The sequence below is a fragment of the Scatophagus argus genome, chromosome 4, assembly GCF_020382885.2.
Source record: "Scatophagus argus isolate fScaArg1 chromosome 4, fScaArg1.pri, whole genome shotgun sequence".
In the NCBI taxonomy this organism is placed as follows: Eukaryota; Metazoa; Chordata; class Actinopteri; family Scatophagidae; genus Scatophagus; species Scatophagus argus.
The window spans coordinates 25,655,205-25,677,209 of NC_058496.1; positions in this window are offsets into that span (position 1 = coordinate 25,655,205).

Sequence of the window (22,005 nt, forward strand, 5' to 3'; positions counted from 1 at the left end):
CTTTCAAAGAATGTCAAGGTGGACATTGTTTTGCATGATAGAAAACACATGCTGTGGATGGTTTAGATACTCTGATGAGTCCCAGACCGCTGTAATGATCCTGACTGAACTCCTCTTCCTGTGCGGCTTCTGCACATTGCTGTACACATCTCATCTGTCCCCAGCTCTGTAACGTACATAAACACTACCAATTACAACACTCCTCTTTTTGAATTTAATTCGTAGTGTTCTTCATCGAATGATGTGCACACACAGGACTGTATACACACATTGGTGCACTGCTCTGATTGGTCAAAGGGATTTGTGGCACGGTGACGGCTCTAAACCAGAGCTATGAGTGGAATGGCAGTTAAGTTCAGCCGTTGAGGTGCTGGGATGCACATATATAAATCCACCCTAAAACATGTCGACAGTCAAAGTGAACTCCACTCTCCGCTTTTACATGCGTTTCTTGTCGTGTGTTTTGACATTTGAGTCTCTGCTGAAAGCCTCACCTGTTAAATGCATGTTTCGTTTTTCCCTCTTGGGAAAGGTGAAAAAGTTGGTGGTTTAACACAGAAAAGATGTGATGAAGGCTGACAGAGAAAGACTTTTCTAACAAACACTGATGAGATGTACCTCTATTTATTCCTCTTCTTCTTCTCCCCCTCTTCTTATTGTAACGCAGTATCAGTCACCCATCGTTATGCTTCCACTAATAAGTCCCATTTTTGCAGGCTATTTCTTTATTTAATTGCGCTTTCTCATACATGTCTTGTGACACTGGTGAAGATGTTTTCTTAATTTGCTTGTGCATTTTGAGCTCTCGGGGCTGCTGTACACTCTCAACAATGTAGAGCAGGTTTAGGAAAGTTGATATACCAAATTCTTATGAAAATAAGCTCTTAAACGCAAAGATGATATCGATTTTTGTAAGTGTAAGAAGATTTTTGATTTTATTAATCAGTCAAAATGTAAGAAGGTCACTGCACTTACACAACTAAGCCCTCTCAAGGTTCAGACCCCCGCAGTCCTGGTGGAGACCTGACAAAAGATCATATGAGATTAACTCATTATCATGCTCATTCCGAGTGGTAAAAATTTCTGTATCATGCATCACAAAAAGATGCGTGTGTATATGTGTGTGTGTGTGTGGGCTGTGCACATTATGTCTGATTATCCCATCTCATGAGGACAGTTACATTCAACCACTTCCACCAAATGTGGCACTTAAAAAAAAGAAAAGAAAAGAAAATTCACTCCTCCGATCACTTAAAATAAGCATCTGTGCCAAAGCTGAGAGCGAGCTGACAGCCTTCCAGAAAGTGTAATCATAAAAAATCTGTTTTCATGAGTAGCTTTTCTTCACTCTGCTGGAGCAAAATGTGCTCAATTTTCTTATGGCTCCAGCAGCGGGGACTCGGGCTGATCATAAAGGTAGGAAGATTTTCCACTTTAAACTATCACTTTACAATCTGTTCCAACACAGAAGTTTAACAAGGGAGTGGTGAGTGGGTGGTGGAGGGAGGGGTGTGGAGAATAGCAGTTTCTACATGTTGTAAGGAAAACATGAAGTATTAAAAAGCAGACCTTAACTTCCCTGCAGTGTATAGTTACAAATGGGTGTACATAATAAAAGAGAAGAGTTCGTCACAGAATAGACACAGTAATAATCTCTGCAATGGTGTAAGAAGTTTGATGACGTGACCAGTAACAAAAAACACTCCAAGCAAGAAGATCTGCTCATCTTTTGTCCAGGGTGTTGACCACCTCTCTCCATGTCTGTTGGCATGTTCAGTAAGTAGGAATGTGAAGTGTGTGTGTATGTTTGGAGCACTCACTCCAGGAAATCAATCAGGTCAGACAAGCATATGGATGTCTTGGCCAAGCTTAGCTGAAACTGCATCTCTGCATGATATAAGGACAAAACATAGGCCAAACTATAAATTACCAGTGTTGGAAAAAACATATTTGGCCACCTGCTTCATGTTAATGTGTGATGTGAATTTGATCCAGTAATTACAGGGAAAAGAAGAGCCTTGGCAAGCATCACAGAGAAATAACACAACAGGCTCATAACTGAAAATTTACTGTGTGTTAATGGATGCTTATGTTTTTATTTTCCCAGAAACTGTTATTCTAAGGACAGTAAACTGCAGGAGTTTCCAGAGTGGATAGGGAGGGTTAATCAGTTTTACAAAATAAGGGTCTGTAAAGACAACTCTATCTACTTCGATCTTTACTATCAGCTGAAAGCTTTTACTGTCAAACACTGTCTATCGCCTTCCTGCCTTTCAGTTTAATATGAGACAGCATGTCAGCCATCAGTCTGGAGTTCACCTTTCACTTTCATTATGAAAATGCAGAGTAAAGATACTGCAGAAAATATTGGTTTTAAAGGATCACACCGGAATTTATTCATTTTATCATCTACTTTACACCTGAAAAGTTTCATAAAGAACAGTGCTGAAAATTAGTCATTTTTTGGAGAGCAGCTGTTAAATCCGATGAAAAATGCTAAACTAACAATGAATTGATCTAGAGTTGAAAAGAATGAATTGATTTATCTATTGTGAGAAAATTTATCAGGGATTATTTTAACAGTTGATCAGTCATTTGTGTGATTTTTTTGACTTGTTTTCTTCTTGGAAATAAGGATTTGATGCTTCTCTTTGTGATGATAGTAAAGGTAATATCCTTAGGTTTTGCTCTGCTGGTTTAATTGAACAAGACATATAAGTCATGCTTCAGATGAGGAAGGAAGCTAAGTACATTTACTGAAATAATGTACTTAAGTACAGTTCTGAGGTATTTGTACCTTAGTTAAGTATTTCCATTTTCAGCTGCTTTGTACTTTTACTCCACTACAGTTCAGAGAAATATAAATATTTATGGCGGGGTTCATAACTTAAATGACTAGTTATTTAGCACAGTTAGATTTAGTTTAATAATACAAAATAAATTTGTATTAAGGTAAGACTTTATTGACCATAAGAATGGTAGTTAAACCACGATTTTCAGCTTCAACATTAAAGTGATAAACACATTAATTTATCATTATTTATAATCCAGTAATAAAATATAAATTGTTCCCCATTCTGCATAATATGTACTTCTACTTTTGCTACTATAGTTATATTTTGATGATAAGATTTTGTATCTATACTTAAGTACATTTTTAAATACATGGCTTATACTTGTAAAAGAGTATTTTTATAAGATCTGACCTACATACTTTTTCTGTCTGGCTCTTGGCAATTATAAAGGAAATGATCCTTTAACAGTTAAAAAAAAAAAGAGAGAATAACTAACATAATAGCTGACAATGACAGTAAGTATGGAACTATGTTACCTGTGCATCAAAGCCTTACATGTCTTTTTTTGGGTCTATTTGTTTTTTTTCCCCAAACTAGAAAAAATACGAATTTATTAAAACTATATTTTTTTACATTTATTTATTTTATGATTTATTTTAATTCAGTCCCACATACACCATCCTGCTGCCCCCACATACTCAGGAGAGACATGAACAGTATTAATGTGATTAAAAACATTGTAATTGCACGTATGCCTTTGAAAATGATCTGCAGACATGTAAATGCATGGAATTTCTGCAAAAACCCAAGTGTAGAACTCGTAAAGTAAAGCTAATAGTTAATAACACTTAATAATCAGTGAAAATCATTACTACATCATCATGGATTATGGTTACATAAACTGACCCTTCTAACTACCTGTCTTTACTGTCTAACAGTGTTCTCTGTAGGATCTGGTTTGTTTGCTGTGGAACTGGAGCCACTTACACATTTGCATTTCAGTAATTTAGCTCTCACACGTCTGCAGAGTGACGCACAACCACTTACAGCTACTTACAAAATAACAGAGGAGGCTTAAATTCTTGGATCACCAACATTACAAGCAACCACCAGTAAGTAGAGCAAGGGTCAACGTCCCTCTCACATGCACATGAGCACACACACACACACACACACACAGAGATATAGCTCCCCAGCCTGTCTTGACTCATGGCCTGTTTTCCCAGCACAGCTTTCCCAGAGGAGTGGGTGCCAGATAGGCTTGGTGCCGAGGGTTTTTAGAACTCATGTTAGGTGTTTGAGCCAGAATCTACAGAAGATGCCAAATACGTTGGCCAGATGTACCCACACACTCGTATTAAGTGGTGTGATGAAGGTTTTAATAGAGAGGGGCCAGTCTTAACAACACATGTCAAGCTATATAGAAATACTGGGTCCCGTAAAGTTTAATATGTAGGAACTGTGCCATTGCTGTTGTTTTTTTTCTTTTCTTTTTCTTTTTTTTCATTTATTTAACAAAAATATGACAGAAATCACAGAAAAAACTAAACTATAGTTAATAAACAATTAACAACACCAAAGTCATATTAAAATGACCAAGATAAAAAATGGAATGTATTCATCCTGATAAACACAAACAAACAACACATATCTTCATGTACACATATCAGCAAGTCTAACAACTTAGAAAAGCAGCACAGCATTAAAACATATAAAAATCAATGGTTGATCTTACTTCATACTTAGCCTATACAACTTGACACCCCCCAGGATAATTACAAAATAAACAAATGCATTTAATATTCTTTTAGTTAAATACAAACTTCTTACCAACATCCCTCTGCTTCAAGAAAACCTTTGCTGTGTGTTTTAATGTAATCATTTCTGTTTGTAATATAGCCTTCCAAAATAAAGTGGCATTTAAAAAAACATCAGCTCCATTCACTTCAGTTTATTTATATAGCGCAAAATCACAACACGAGTTATCTCATGACACTTTCTAATTAAAGCAGGTCTAGACCAAACTCTTTAATTTAGTTTTTAGTTCAGAGAGACCCAACATTTCCCCTTGAGCAAGCACTTGGCGACAGTGGTAAGGAAGAACTCCCTTTTAGAAGGCAGAAACCTCGGAGCAGACCCCGGCTCCCCGGTACCCTCCGATCACAAGCCGATTCTCCAACCTCTATAGGCCACGGCTGCCCCGTCAGTCAGTAAAATGTCGGACAATGTCATTACACTGTCTCTGACACCTGTGGCACTTGCTGCACAGCTAACCAAGCTAAATAGCTAACAGCAGCTAGCTACAGTTAGCAGTAGTTAGTGGTTTTATCATTAGGACAATCTGCAAGTCACCTCAGTATTGTATTCCCAGTCTTGTCTCACCAAATGGTATATGAATAATGGCAATGTCCTAATCATTTCATGTGTCATCGCAACACTTTTTATGCTTTTTTGCATATTGTGTAATACCATTTGCATTAAACTTGTCAAGTGTCATAGAGGAAAAAAAAATGTCAGGTGACATAGTACCAAAAGGAAGAAAGTCCACAGGAAGTTTGGGTGGTGGATGACTCAAATATGTCTTGTAATATCAACCTTATTTCTGTAAGTTACATTGCGTAACATATTTAACTATTTCACCAAGGCTATATACTGTCCATAAAGTAAGTAAGTTATGGGGTAAGCAAACATTTCAGTTATCCTTGGAGCAGGAGTTTAGTTGGGTGGCGTTAGTGGATGTAGGTGAAACACTAACTATGTATTTTGTGGTCTGCCACAAGATAAGGTGGATAAGATTAAAATGAAAGCTTTAAACTTTGTTTGTTATTTGATAATCACTAATAAACAGAAAACTTTGTACAGTGGGAAGTAATACTCGACTTTATCCAAGTAAATTTCTGACTTAATTGCCTGACAGAGCAATTGTCATGCTTACTGAATCATTTGTTCTCGAACCCACTTCCACTCCCACCTTCCCTTTATATTGCATCATCACAGAAAGCAGAACTGTATCGATGCGAATGAGTTATGTAAAACTGTCATGACATAAAGGTATCATATAAAACTAACTTATGATAAAGGCCAAATTCTGCATTATATTCTGCAAATTCATTCTAATAATCAGTCATAGCTCAGCGTCTGTTGCTGTTCACAGTCTGATTGTTATAGCCAAAAAACAAACAAAAAAAAAATGGCCCAAATATTTGCCTTTTTTGTTTGGTGTGCCATTATAGTGTATACGTTCTGTCTGTCCATCTGGTCAGCTTCATTTTAGAGGCAGGCATAATAAATTCCTTCAGTTCTTTTCATTTAAGTTCAGACGTAGTTGCTACAACTCCATTTTCATGTTTTTGAGTTGAGGTTATGTAAGACAGTACAGTGTCTGATGAAGGAAGATGGACAAGACTACAGCTTCAAACTTGAGCCCTTGGAAAAACCAGATTCAGTTGGGTGGTGGGCTGAGGGGGGGGGGGCTTGAATGTAATATATAATGAAAATGAGCCGGGCTCTGATTCCCTTTTCCTTGGTCATTATGTGGCCATTTAGGCCAGCTTTAAGCCCCTTGCCTCTCACCCTGAGGGCCTCTCCATCTCCGGGCTAGCAGCTAATTAGCATGAGGAGGCTCAGCTAACGGTTCTCCCTCTGATCACATTCACTCAATGGCTGAGGACGCATGGAGAGATGAAATTAGAGTGATTAATTAGGCTTTGACACTCCGCCAAAGGTTCTCAATTTAACGCTGTCACATCAATAAAAAAGGCATCTCCTCAGCCGCACGCCGAGGCAGTCTAAAGGAAAACGACGTGGGGGTATTACCAACAATTAAGACCAATTAGTAGGAGCAACCCTCCAATGAGAAGACATCTATAAACACATGACAGAGCACTTAGAAAATTATGCCAAACTAAAGTCACCATATCTCTGTCTACTTTGCAATGGAACAAAACATTTACGTTACTGTTGTAATTGTACTGTAGACATTTTTGCTCACATGCTTAATGCTTTTCAGTCATTTTGGTCACTTCTAATCTGGATGTTGTTATTAGATACAAGTTAAGTAATTTAGTGATCTTTGATAAACCATTGCAGTATTGTGCTAGCAATGTAATACAGGGAAAGGTTGAACAAGATTAAGAAAAGCTGTTCTGATTGACAGGAAGAAGAAGAACACAGCTGCACAAAACTGTCTCTTCACCAATGCTATGTTGGACATTCAAAGTGCAGATAAGATAATCCTTTATTTGTCCTACAATGGAGAAATTCACATTGTCACAGCAAGCAGGATTGGAAGAAAGCAAAATCAAACATAGAGCAATCACAGAGGAATTAGCTCGATTAGCGATATTTTCATCTTGTAAACAATAGTGGTACATTGAATGGTTGTTAAAGATGTTGCTCACGTACACAATTTGAGTGAAATGTTCTTGGTCAATCGTTACTGAAACGCTTAAAGGGGAATTCTGACATTTTTAAGAGTGTTTTTATATTTTGGTGGGTAAATCATTCATACTTACCAAAAATGTTTGATTTGGTCTGGTAGTTCTCCCCAGCTGACAACTGTGACATAGCTGCAATAGCTGCAATGTTATCTTCTGGGGCAAATCCAACTGTAGAAGTTACATCCACCCCCATTGGTACTCTATGTGTGACAATATTACAGAAAAGATCTCTACAGAGAGACCTTTTTGTTTAAGAGTAATGTAATAATTTTTGTCATACCAGAAACACAAGTCTTGCTCAAAGAAATGCTCTTGTAAAATAAGACCCAAGTTTTAAAATACCCAAATTCCCCTTTAAAGCCAACAAAAATAACTAAATGCTAATAATCAGGGTGGGATAAAGAAGGTGTCTGTCCACATCTTGAATTTAACTGAAACAGGTGTTTGATGAAACAATTTAATCTTCCTGACATGCAACCTATAATTGCAGGTGTATGGATAATGAGTATCCTCTCTGAGATAAAACCACAATAATCAGTTGTAACAGTCTATGTTTATGTTCAGAGAGGAAAGGTCACATCTTGTCTTATAAATGGTAAATATTTTGTTTAATCATGAATAAAAATTTGCTCTCAAATGCATTAACAAATGAACTCTTTTTCCTTCATGCATGAGAATGAGGGTCTGAAAGGAAAGAAAGAAGAAAGAAAGTTTATTACGATCTGAATTTACAGTTTGTTCTTTAGGTCCTTTTTTCAATCATGATAATTTACCAGATTGATTGCTGAGATCTTGAAGCAGCGTCATTCTGCAGTAAACAAAAAAGATCAGACTATCAGACAGCTTGAAGGTTTATACAGATAATCTAAACCACTTTCAACAAACTGAAAATCAGGGAATACCATGTGCACACAACAGTAGGATAATAATAAGAATAAAAAATAAATAAATAAAATAAAAAATAACAATAAAATATTACATTAGTCCAACATGACCTGACATGACATGGTAATGCCAAGTTCAACAGGCTACCCTATAAAATAAACAAAAAAAGAACTTAAAACATGGCAAAACTTACAACTTCAAAGTTGTGCCACAAACACCCAATCCATCCTTCAGTGACTGTGAGATAGATTCACTAGATATTCAGAGGGAAGAACAGCTACCGAGCTCCTGTCTCAATGAGGTACTAATTAAGCCCCATACGACTGCAAATCAGACTAATGTGGAACGCACATTTTCTGACAGATGAACAATGCAAAAAATAAAGTGAATGGTTGTTTCTCATATTTTGATGGCTCCCTAGACACACTAAGGACACATTTTTGCTGAAAACTTATATTTTAATAATACCCTACATTTTTTATTGTGATATACTGTTTTCTCTTTGTTGCTCTTGCTGCAGTTTAACATCTGTCATCTGCCTCTTTTGTTAAAAATATTAATTTTAAGAGTACACTATTTTGTACAATTTATAGAGAAAAGTATTCAAACGGGTTGTTTCTCAGGGGTCGGGCTAACCTCCTTTCTTGCATACCAAGACATTTTGGACAATGCTATGCTTACGAATTTGTGGCAACAGTTTGTTGAAGGCCCTTTTCTATTCCAGCATGACTGTGCCCCAGTGCACAAAGCAAAGCTCCATAAAGACATGGTTGGATGAGTTTGGTGTGGAAGAACTTGACTGGCCCACACAGATTGTGAGCCAGGCCTTTTCGTCCAATATCAGTGCCTGACCTCACTATTGCTCTACTGCATGAATGAGCAAATACGCTCCTGAATCTTGTAGAAACCTTTCCCGGAAGAGTAGAAGCTCTTAAAGCGGCAACTCCATATTCATGATGTATTTTGAATGGAGTGCAATACTTTTGTTTATATAGTGTATTTTTAACATAGTGATGCCACTATGTTGTATAACTTTGATTTGCTTTGGCAGGAGGAATAACTACGACTAAAACTAACCATACCTGGCGCTATAGCCAGAGCCAGTCAAGCACACGTTTTTTTATTTTGCAGCTTACTCATATTCATTTAATACCCTTGCAGCTTATAACAAAACCTAAATGTTCCACAGATCTCAACCATCCTCACCTTGACAGACAAGGAGGAGAGCTCATTTAATCCAATCCAGCCATTACCATGTCTACGGAAAGGACTGCCTTAAACAACCAGAGAAGAAACACTGCTTCATTATCCTCCCCCCCAGGTGACAAATCCTCCCTGAATGGAGCAGAATGTAAAAGTTTCCCTGGGACACACCAGGCTCCTGCTCAATTTAGATATACAGTGAAGTGCTGTCAGGGAGACGTACAGCAGATTTGGGGATCTGCACTGAGCGTGGTGAGCATGGAGCTGGGTGTGGAGCTGCTGGGCTCTCCCTGCGGGTGCCAATGTGAGTGCGACACAGGCAGCTGTCATCAGAGGGGCGGCATTTCCTGGTCTGATGCTGACAGAGGCTGTCTGCAGGCAGTAGGAGCGCAGCTAGACTGACACCCTGTTTATTCACAGATGACATCTGGGCTGGGGATGGGTGTCACTGGCATTTTGATTCACCTAGCAATGTGAAAACCTTCCTGAAACACTGTGTGATGAAGTCTTTGTAGAGAACACATAACTGGAATAATTGAGGAACTCCAGCATGTATGTGCCCCATCATCGCTGCTACCTGGCTGTGAGTGAAGCTAGCATAGAACTAACATGCTTATACACACACACACACACACACACACACACACATAGAAAGAGTGTACATTTTCTCACATAGATCCACCCACACATTCAGTGCAAAATCTGTCCCAGATTTGCTGTCCCAAAAACCACAAAGTGGAAACCACAAATTTATCTGTTAAAGCAGTAGATATCAGAATGTACTGTATCCTGGAAATAAAATACTCACCTACTCACGTGGTGTCTCTAACTCTAAGTTATGTGACAGCCAATGAATATAATGAAGGGTACAACCGTTTTGGTTTTCCTTTCTATAAATGTGCAGTTTACTGTTTCAGTGTTAACTTGTGTTTTCTTGCCTTTGAGGTAACCTATAGCTCGATCCACCTTTACCTCAAAGAATTAGCATAGGGATAATTCTGTTGAGTAAAACTTGGGTCTCGTTTTTGTGGTTTTGGTCTATCATCTTTTGTACTGATTACAATACCAGTGAGACGCTCAAGCAAGTGTTGTCCAACAGTTCAACTAAATCACCTAAACCACTTTTTTGGAGGTAAAGCTGAAAGCAATCAGAACAGAAAATTTGCTAATAATCCCTCATTTCACAGGAACACTGCGCATAGCTAAAGTGAGTAAAGAGTACATCAGGTCAAACTTTAAGCACAAAGCGGATGTGTAGACTGCAATGAATGTTTACAACAGATCACGTTGTTTTCACTTCCAAATAATTCTGGCTTACCTTGTGGTGGTGGTTCTCGCCCATTAGAGTTCTTTAAAGGTGCGCTCCCATATTTTTAGTAATCCCTTTGGTGTGTACAGTACTATCAACAGTGATCATTGTTGCCACATTTAATAAAATATGCATATCAGAATCAGACCCTTAAATCTAGTCATGTTAAATCTAGTTATGTTTTATTTCTGCTTTATTTCCATAGTAGGAGAGAGATTAAATTTTATAACTTGCAACTTGGTAAAAAAAAAAATAAATAAATAAATATATATCATGTTAAATATAACTGAAAAAATCTAGCATGTTTTTGTCATTATAATACTTCATGAACTGAAATATATCTGGAAAATCATTGTAAATATTGAAAAAGATCAGGGAGCTGTCTCTCTGACACATACAGAGATGTGAGGAAGTCCATAAAGACAGAGGTGATGAAAAGGCCAAAGGTCACTTGAAGAGCTGAGCATCTGTTTCATCTGACAACCATGCAGTGAAAGATGAGAAGTTTATCTTAGCTGGAGCAGAAATGCTATTTTTAGGTGAACTGAGTCATTCTCCAAACTTGCTGTAATGTCCAAGTAAACCATTCTAAAGTGATTTGGTGCAGTACACACACACAAACACACACACACCTCTCATTTGTTTATACCATGCGACTCAAAGTAAACACTGATCAAGTATTCCAGTCAAAGCAACATTATATAGACAAAGGTATCCAGACAAACCTCTCTATGTAGCTGTTTTTCAGGGGTTGGACTTGGCCCCTTCCTTCCAGTGAAGACAAATCTTAATACTTCAGCATGCCAAGACATTTTGGACAATGCTATGCTTCAAACTTCGTGGCAAGTTTGGGGAAGACCCTTTTCTAATCCAACATGACAAAACAAATAAAGACAATGGTTGTGCATTGTCCATTTCTACAATACTTGAGGTATCAAATGATATAGTTCTCACAAGAAACAAAACCAACATATCTCATTAGAATAAGCGTTTCTCATCATATCACTGGTGTGTTGTTATAACAAAAATGTTTCTCATTATGACCTAAACAAACATTTTTTTATTACAGTAAAAAAGATGACCTCATTGTCCTCAACAGCGCAACAACTCTGTCAACCAGCACTTAGACATCAGAGTCTTTCTTTGACCTGAGTAACATGATAGAACTGCATTGAAAAATGATAAGAAGGTCTTATGTGAGATCAAAACACATGTGAATGTAAATAATGATATGCAGCTTTATTGTCCAGATATCCACTCTGTTTGTTTGATCATTGAATTTAGATGGGTGAGCATACAGCACTTTAATTTTGATACAAATATAGCATGAAAGCTCATTTGATTTGCATGCAGTGTTACATAGTTACAGTGACGCTTATGATTATGTGAGAATGCCTTTATTAATTTAATTACTGTTACCGAGCTGCACTGTAAGCAACTTTGCACATTTGAAGCTCCACATAGTAGCAAGAGGTAATTGCTGCAAATCTGAAGGTAATTTTTAAAACTTCTCAGGTCCTGACATTTTGAAAACTGCTGAAGTGCAGCTAAAAGCACAGGCGAGGGAAAAACTTTTTTATTTCTTCATAATTGTTTTTGAAACTATGTGAAAAAGATTCCAAGTTGATGAGTCCAGCTTTTACTAGGTAGACGCTTTCTCAATTTTCATGTGCTCTCAAGTTTTGAATTGTCGCTGCATCATTTTCCTCTTTCCTCTGATCACATTCAAATTTCAACACGTGCATTCCTAACTGTGAACATCAATCCACTCAACAAAATTATATTTAAATTAAATGTCTTGCACATGATTTGCCAGATAGGAAGATAACGGTGAGTATATGCTGTGTACAGAAAAATAAGGAAACTAAGTATGAAAAAGTGGGTGTTTCCTTGCTACATGATACAGCCACAACCAGGCACAAAATGCACAAACACACACACAAGGAGCATGGCTATAAATAAAGTCAGCTCACAGTGCCAAGGAGCAGTGGCATATGATTGGAGGGAACATGCACATGAGAAAGGTTACAACCAACCAGTGGCCCATTTGTCTTGTTTAGATACAAACTACTTGATTCCCCAAATGAGTGGTGAGGAATCCCATGACATCAGCACTTCATCACAGCATGTTCACCATTATAAATCAGTTGAACTACCGACACCTGAACTTTATTCTGTGCACAATGTAAAGGCCACAGGCACAGGCTCATGCTATTAGCAGCAGGCTGATCCATTGTGTGTGCATTCAGGTCACAAAGCAGGGCACAGGATCCATGCAGCATGCACTAAGTGCGCAAGCAATAACATGACAAGAGACAAAACTCCAGAAAGAATGAATGATATTGACATAAAGGATTTAAGATCTTTTTATATATTAAAAATAGGAGCAAATTGTAAGGAAATAGGGCGGCACGGTGGTGCAGTGGTTAGCACTGTTGCCTCATAGCAAGAGGGTTCCAGGTTCGAATCCCGGTCTGGGCCCTTCTGTGTGGAGTTTGCATGTTCTCCCTGTGCCTGCGTGGGTTTTCTCCGGGTACTCCGGCTTCCTCCCACAATACCAAAAACATGCACATTAGGTTAATTGGCTACTCTAAATTGCCCCTAGGTGTGAGTGTGAGAGTGTGTGGTTGTCTGTCTTTGTGTGTTGGCCCTGTGATTGACTGGCGACCAGTCCAGGGTGAACCCCGCCTCTCGCCCGTAGTCAGCTGGGATAGGCTCCAGCTCCCCCGCAACCCTGACGGATAAGCGGTACAGAAAATGGATGGATGGATGTAAGGAAATACACCCATGTTCTGTGCAACTGTTGTTGGGATGTGTAAGGGTTTGGGGTTTTATTTCTTCACCAACTTTTGGTTTTTTGTGCGCTGGCATAGGGGTCTGGGGGAGATCGTCAACCACGTCCTGCTGTGCCCTCCTGTGTTTATTGATGTCCCTGAAAATATGAGTCTACACTGGATCTCGGTAATAGGTAAGTATGGGCTGAATGACATCTCATCTAAAGTGCTATAGTGTTAAATAAATAATAAATAAATAAATAAATAATAAATAATAAGCAGGAGAGAGTCAATACATAGATAAATAGATCTTATATCACAGCAAAACATGCAATTAAAGGTAAGTGCTCTATATAATAAATAATTCACACAATCTAAGCGGTGCTGTATCTCATAAATTCATCTGGACAATCACAAGCTCATGTACAAATCATAAAACGCAATACAATTCAAGCATTAAAAAGTTAAAAAAGGCAAGTAAATAAGTAATTAATAAGAGTAGAATTTATTAAGCTATGATGAGATAATTCATATAGTTCATACCCAAAAGAAAAAAAAAAGAAAAATCCTTTTTGTATAGTAGAAGACAAAAAATCCCACTAATTCAGGATTAGCCCAGAGATCTATGAGTTCATAAAAAATCAATTAATTAATTCTTCTTTTAGAGTGGTAGGGTGGTATCATTCCCCCTCCCTGAAAAGTCTAGGTGACATTAAGTCCCAGAGGGATCCGGGTCTTCAGCCTGCTGATCCAATACCCCTCCCTCCATCTCTGCTGGGCTCCCGTCCACGTCGCGCACACTTCCAGGCCCACAACAGCCAACTGTTGTGTAGAGTGGGAACGGAAGTGACTAACCAGTGGGGTTTGTAATTTTCCTTCCCTAATATTATAGAGATGCTGTTTTATTCTGTCCTGAACGCTATTACTTGTCTCCCCTATGTATAATAGGTTACATTCCTGACATTCTATGCAATAGACTGCATTTTTCTCTTTTAGGGAGAAGTTTCCATTCACTGGAAGTTTGAAGTTTGTTATCTGTTTCTAAATATTAGGTTTCCTTTGGAATACAAACTAAAGAGATCACTGTGACATTTTGCATCATTCAGTGATGAAAATGAAAAAGGAAATTGAAAACCTATTTTGCCCCTTAATGATTACTGATTTTTACTTACTGATTTTTGCTCATGTCATGATCCACCTGCTGTTCATTTGCACTGTTTTTCACCCACTTGCATTATACTCCACCCTGCACTACCTCACTTTTGGACTACCTCCAGAACCATATTTATTTTACTTATCTTATTTTATTTTGTGTTACCTTATTTTATTTTATTTTATTCTTCTATTATATGTTACTTGTTATGTTCTATGTATGCACCAATCACCAAGACAAATTCCTAGTAATGTGAAACCTCTTCACTTATAATGGCAATAAAGTCTTTCTGATTCTGATGACTAATTCATGTTCTTTAATGAGATCTCTAATTATTATTTTTTTTATTCTTAAATTACTGTGTGATTACCAATGACAAATTTGTGCTGTCATATTGCTTTTTACTTTTTATTTTACTGGAAAAATCTTTTCACAGTTACTTTTACATTCAATGTATGGAAGCAAATCATTGAGGCAAATCACTGAGACTGTAAGCTTGTGAAATGATGTTCACATATAATTTTGCAACATGAAGGTATACATCAACTTTTGTGTGTATGTGAAGAAACATTTTTGAATGTGTGATTTACAAATAAAAAAGAATGTCACAAATTAAAATTTGTGAATGCATAATAAAGCTCTGTGGCTAAAGAAATGCTAGTGCAATTCTGAACAGGTTTTGTACATAGAAATATAAATAATAATATAATTTTGTAGCTGAAGTGAAATGAAGTAATAAAGTCAGAGACGGACAATTAGAAGCTACAAGCTGTAAGTCAGTATTTGGCTCATGTTGAATAACCTGAATTATAGTAGTTCGCTAAGTAAACTGGCAACTTGTATGTATGGATTTATTTAAGATTTCAGTAGTAGTGTATTGTGATTGACTGATATCCCTTATCAAATAATGCTAATAATACAGAATAATTTTGGATTACACCACTACTCCCCATTACTCTTTAACTCCTTTTGTAGTGTTTATTTCCTCTCTTTTGTTCTATTTTTTTCTTTTTTTGCAAATATGCAGAGCAGCTTTCACCATCTTTAAGCTGTTAGCCCTGATGGAATACCTGGTTGTGTGCTCAGAGTCTGCGGACAGCAGCTGACCAGGGTCTTCACAGATATTTTCAATCTGTTACTGGCCCAGGCAGTTGTCCCAGTGATCTTCAAGACTGCCACAATCGTGCTAGTGCCAATGCACTCCTCTGCCAAGGCCCTTAATGACTTCCGCTCAGTTGCACTCACCCCTATCATTGCAAAATGCTTTGAGAGAATGGTTTTATCTAAAATCCTGTCTACCCACAACACTAGACCCCTATCAGTTTGCCTACCTCTCCAATAGGGCAACAGAGAATGGCATCTCCACAGAACTCTACTCTGCTCTGACTCAACTGGACAGACCTGACTCTTATGTCTCCTACTCCTTCTCTTCATTGACCTCAGCTCTGCATTCAACATGGTGATCTCCTGCAAGCTGATACCCAAGCTTAGCAAGCTTGGGTATCAAACTAGATTTTGGACATCTTAAAATAACCAACCCCAGTGTGTCAAACTGGAAAATCTGTCATCCTCTAACTTGACCCTGAACACTGGTGTGTGCTGAGTCTTCTCCTCCCTCTTCATCTATGACTCCACTTCAGTTCATGACTCTGATTCCATAAACAAGTATGCAGATGACATCACAGTGATCAGAGGGGATGATGAGACGGCCCTACAGGGATGAGGTCCAACTCCTGGTTGTGTGGGGTGCACCACAAACAACAAACTGACCCTCAGAAGACCAACTAGATTGTTGTGGATTTCAGCTGAGCTGGGAGCGATGGCCATGCATGCATGTACACAAGTGGAGTGGGTATCAAGCTTCAGATTCCTTGGCGTCCACATCGCTGATGATCTAATCTGGTCACTAAACCCGAGCACCATCATCAACAAGACACAACAGTGCATGTAGGTAACATGTAGGTTTGTTTAATTAGTACACTGTTTGCTAATTTGTTCATATAGAGGATATGAAATGTCTAAGTTTCTCTGTGGTTCTTTTAGGGTCGTTTGTCCATATCATGAGTGTCACTATTTATTTTTCTCTGCATTTGGCAAATTTACCAAAACAGCTGATAAGTTTGGACCTTCTGAACTGTAACCAAACAACAAGTTCTTTCCTGCTGATACTAATACAAATGTCAACAAATCCCATGAAAAAACAAAAAACAAATAGTATATTTCCAGACCATCGCTTTCTGTTGTTTCTGTTATTGCAGAACAAGAGGTTTCATTTCTTTCATTGTACTCTGACATTCATTTGTTTAGAACAGCTGTCGTTATAACAAGCCTATTCGATAAATGACTGACTGTTCTCATGAAGACAAACCCCATCTGAAAAGATGAACATGAACCTGTGCATTCCTCAACTATACAAAGTGTTCAAAACAGCTATTGTAGAACTAAAGTAATGCTGTTGTTTGAGACTGGAAGTCCATATAAATGTAAGAATATTTATCACTAAAGTTCATTTGGCAGTGATACTGAATACACATATGTGAGAGATATTAATGTAGGTGTTAATATTTGTGCTTGTTTGGTTGTACATGTGGAGATTGTTTCTCTCTGTGTGTATTTGTCTGATTTATGTGAAGGGCATCACACCAAGTGTCTTGATGCATCAATGACATGGTCAGTGAGTGTGTATTTGAGCTCTCCAGCAGCTTATTGGGCTGCCTTGTCCCCTGCTTGTCCTGCCTTTATGTGGTCCAGACAATGGGCAGACCTCCCAGCAATGCAGCTGGGCCTGGCCTTCCATACAGCACTCGTCCATACACTGTAAAACTTCAGTTTAGTCAAATTTACTGAATTTATTTGTTTTTTATTCAGCTAAACTAATAGATCATTAGTTTAGAGATTAGTTGCATTATTGTTTTTCCATAAAAAGATGAAGACTGGGGGATCTCTTAGCTGTTGTGTTTTAGTGGTGCTTGGAATTGAGAGAAAAGTTCACAGCTCTACTATGTTCCCTAGAGCCTGAAATGTTTTACACCACACTGAGAAAGTACTGGAAAGAACAATTAACACTTTTGCTATTTTATTTCAAATATGTCACAATTTGCATTAATTATGCATGTTGGAAAATGGATGTCAAAAAAAAAAAAAAAGAAAAGAAAAGCCAATCTACCCATTGCCTTCAGGTTCACTGAGAAAGGTCAGCAAATCATCAAAATATTAGTTATCCTCTGATAGCATAAACATAGCAGAATTCATGGAAATGCATCCAATGGAAACCTTAGCCTTGGCCATTGGGGGAAAACTTGGCCTCATGATGGCAGTACAGGAAATGTTGTTCAAGAGTGAAGAACAAAATAAAACAGAGAATCAGTTTCTAAAGAAATTGCAGGTGTGAATGCTGCTGTTGTTAAAATGCTGGCACTTAACTACAATGCTTGCTGAATAATGATCCATGAATAACACTGAATATTTTAATGTTTATTGAACAGTGTTTGACAGGCGTGTTTGACACTTTTCTGTCAGAACCAACATTCATTTTTTCAACAGTTTGAGCTACAGTAGCTCTTCTATTGGACTGGACAACATGGGCCAGCCTTTGCTCCCCATGTGCATCATTGAGTTTTGGCCACTTGCCACCTAATACATCCCACCCACTGCCAGGTGCCTTTGTAATGAGATAATCAATGCTATTCACTCCGCCTATCAGTGGTGATGACGTGACGGCTGATTGGTGTATGTGAGAATACTAAAATCTTCTCAGTGAGCGACATATTCTCATCAGCAGGTTAAGGTTGATGTGGTAATGATAGCTGGATAAGTGGGAAAGTCTATTTGCCTGAAAAGATCAATTAGTCTCACATTTTGAATGGAGTTTGCATCTGAAAATATGAATTGAAAATTGCTCAAAAATATGTATCTTTGTGCTGCTCAGTGATTCTCAAATAAGACAGTGGTGGTGATATGACAGTCATGGTGAGTCTGGGTTCACCTGGCTCAGAGAGAAATGTAGAGTCTGACCTCTAAACTAGGTAGGCTTTTTAGAAAAATCATAGGTCACTTTGTTGAAATGAACCACTGCAAGAATCAGGTCCATATATAATTTGAATAGGATCCATTTAAAAATGGCACTGATGCAGCGCGTTAAAAACTGGCAATGCCTGGGAGCTTATGACGCAGTTAGATGGCATTCCTGTCACTCCAAGCCTCCTAAAGTCTAAGTCTAAAGTATATGTCTAATTACTTTGATATTAGAATGGCTAGAGGCAGCACAAAATTTGCAATGTTTTGATGCACAAGCTATGTATGTGGGTTAACAACTGTGACAGTAGGGGCTATTTAAGCATAGGATGTTTGGATAATCTCTCCCACTAGCCTTCCCCCACTCTAACGATGATGTCAGCCACTCTAACTATGAACACACTGTGCAATAAACACTAATGTTAAAATCTGAGCAGGGGTGAAAATTGCATGAAACTTCCATGAATCGCCACCTTATCATGATGGAGGGGTTTGAGCACTCTAATGATCCCAGGAGCTATGTTATTGGGGGCTGTTTGCCCCATGGTAGAGCCCCGCAAGGGGCCAATCAAAGTGCAGTTTATGAAGACCACAATGAAGAGGAAAAATAAAGACAAGTGTACCCTGCCTGGAAGGTTATCGGGGCCCAGCCCAAAGCAGGGACATGGGTCTGTCCTCCAGTGGGCCCATAACCCTCAGGAGGAATGAGAGGTTTCTGGTGCAGAGTGGATTGAGCAGCTGACAAAGGTGGGGACCTCTGCGTTCCCATCCCTGGTTGTTGAAGCTAGCTTTTGGAACATGGAATGTCACTTCACTGGAGGACTGCTGCAGGACTTCAACTCTCACAAGGGCAATGACAATGTGACCTGGAGGGGAGTGACTGAGAAGAACGGCCTGCTTGATCTCATCCTGAGTGGTGTTCCCTCATTGGACTTCTGTGCTAGTCATAGTTTGTCTCAACACTATGTTCATACATGAGGGTGTTAGTAAGTGCAATTGGCACAGAGACACCACAGTTTGCAGGTTGATGACTCACTTTGTAGTTGTATCAGCGGATTGGCAGCCATATGTGCTGGACACTCAGGTGAAGAAAGGTGCAGAGCTAAACACTGTATGGCCGATGAATATATCAGGATGATCTTCAACTCCTACTCAAGGCAGAGCTTTGACTGCACGCCAGGGGTGGTGGGGGACATGGAATCCGAATGGGCCACGTTCCACGTCACCATGGCTGAGGCTGCTGTTTGGAGTTGTGGTCAGAAGGTCGCTGGTGGTAGTCACAGCAGCAGTCTCCAGGGCCCTAAGGGTGAATGAGAGCCATCCTGAGTTCCATAAGGCTCGATGTTGCAGGGCCTCTGCAAAATTGCATGGTCATCGGGGACAGTGCCTTTGAAATAGCAGATCGGGGTGTGCTCCAACTCTAGAAGGATCACAATCCACAGCCTCCCAGGGAAAGTCTAGGCCAGGGTACTGGAACGAGTACTGTTAATCTGACCTCGGATTCAAGAGTAACAATGTGGTTTTCACCCTGACCCTGGAACTCTGAACCTCCTCTACAGTCTCGTGAAGGTGCTGGAGGGTTCATGGGAGTTTGCCCAACCAGTTCACATGTGTTCTGTGGACTTGAAAAAGTCTTACAACCTTGTCCATTGAAGCATCCTGTGGGCAGTTCTCTGGGAATATGGGATGAATGGCCTGTTGCTATGGGCCATCAAATCTCTGTATTGCACACATTGCCAGTGATAACTCAAACTCATTCCCAGTGAGAACTGGACTCAGAAAGGACTGACCTTTGTCACTCATTCTGTTCATAATCTTAAAAGGCAACAGTGGTGCTGGAATTTCTAGGTGCAGCCAAGTGGTGGAAGGTGTCACGTTCAGTGACCTTAGAATTCCGTCTCTGCTTCTTGCAGATGAAGTTGTCCTATTGGCATCATCGAACAGAGATTTCCAACTCACACTGAGGCAGTTTGCAGCCGAGTGTGAAGGGGCTGGAATGAAGATTTGCACCTCTAAGTCTGAGGCCATGGGTCTCATGCGGAAAATGGTGGATTACCCACTCCGGGTTGGAGGACAGTAGCTGCCCCAAGTGGAGGGGTTCAAGTATCTTGGGTTCTTGTTCACAAGTGAAGGTAAAATGGAGCGGCAGATTGACAGGCAGATTGGGACAACCTTTGCTGTGATACAGCAGCTGTATAGATCTGTAGTGGAAGAAAGAGCTGAGCTGAAAGGCCTTGAAACACCTTGGGTGTCCCCCCAGACGAGCTGTTGGAAGTAGAGAGGACAGTCTGGGCTTCCCAGCTAAGACTGTTGCCCCCAGATGAATGTCAGAAAGTCCCAACATTTTGAAGGTTGAGTGATGTTTCGATGTGAATGAATGAATGAATGAGAAGAGGTTGATGATGAATGGGAAGTATTTCCAAACTGACATCTATTATAATGAAGTATCAAATAAAGATAGATATTGCATAGTTTTAATGGGATTTGAAAGTTTAATGGCACCTAGTACATTGAAAAGATGGTGAACATTTTCATGTTTGATTGGAGTTTCTGTCTGAAAGTTTGCATAAGTAGTGAAGGTGTGAAAATGCATGAAAATATTTGAAAAAGTGGGATTTAGGGAACTTTCCGTCCACTCATTTCCCTAAACACAAGGGCAGCTGATGTGTGAATGAAGATAATGACAAAGCTGGATACCTGGAACTCCTGTGGTTGATTACCATGGCAAAGTGACAAAATACCCTCTGAAAGTCTGCTAGAAGATGTGAATGCAGCAGTACAGACTATCCCTACTAAGTCAATAACCAAAACCAATGAGCTGATGTACACCACAGCAACAATAATCCTTGAGATGCTTGGCTGCAACTGTAACAAGGAGCAAGGAGCACTATCCCTCATGAAAGAGGAGGTTGGAGGCCGAGGTCAGGGAAAAGCCAGGGAGAAATCATTTGCCTCTCAGAACTACAGAGAAACATGATGAAGAAAGGGCTACCAACAAAGTCTATGCCTGAGGCACTGGAGACTGTCAAAGAACCACAACTCTGGCTGGCTGCCTGAAGAGATAAGCACAAGAAGCAGTAAGTGAAGAAGTGTACTTCCAGTAGTAGGGCAATAACATGAGAACAGATCCATCCAGGACTGAGACTAAACAGTACTGAAAGAACATATGAGAGAAGGAGACATCACATAACATCAGTGCTCAGTGGCTAATGGATCTAAGAGCAGACCACGGCAGTCTCTCAGAACAAGATCCAGTAACATCAACATGGCAATCAGCACAACATGGAAATGCACAGCATCATCATGACACCAAGAGCCTTCATAAAGAACTTGATGGGGCTGTGGAAGACAACTCTAGAGTTCAACTCAAAGCCAATTACACAGGTTACCATCAAGTGCGGCATCTACTAGGGTGATGCACTATCCCTGTTGG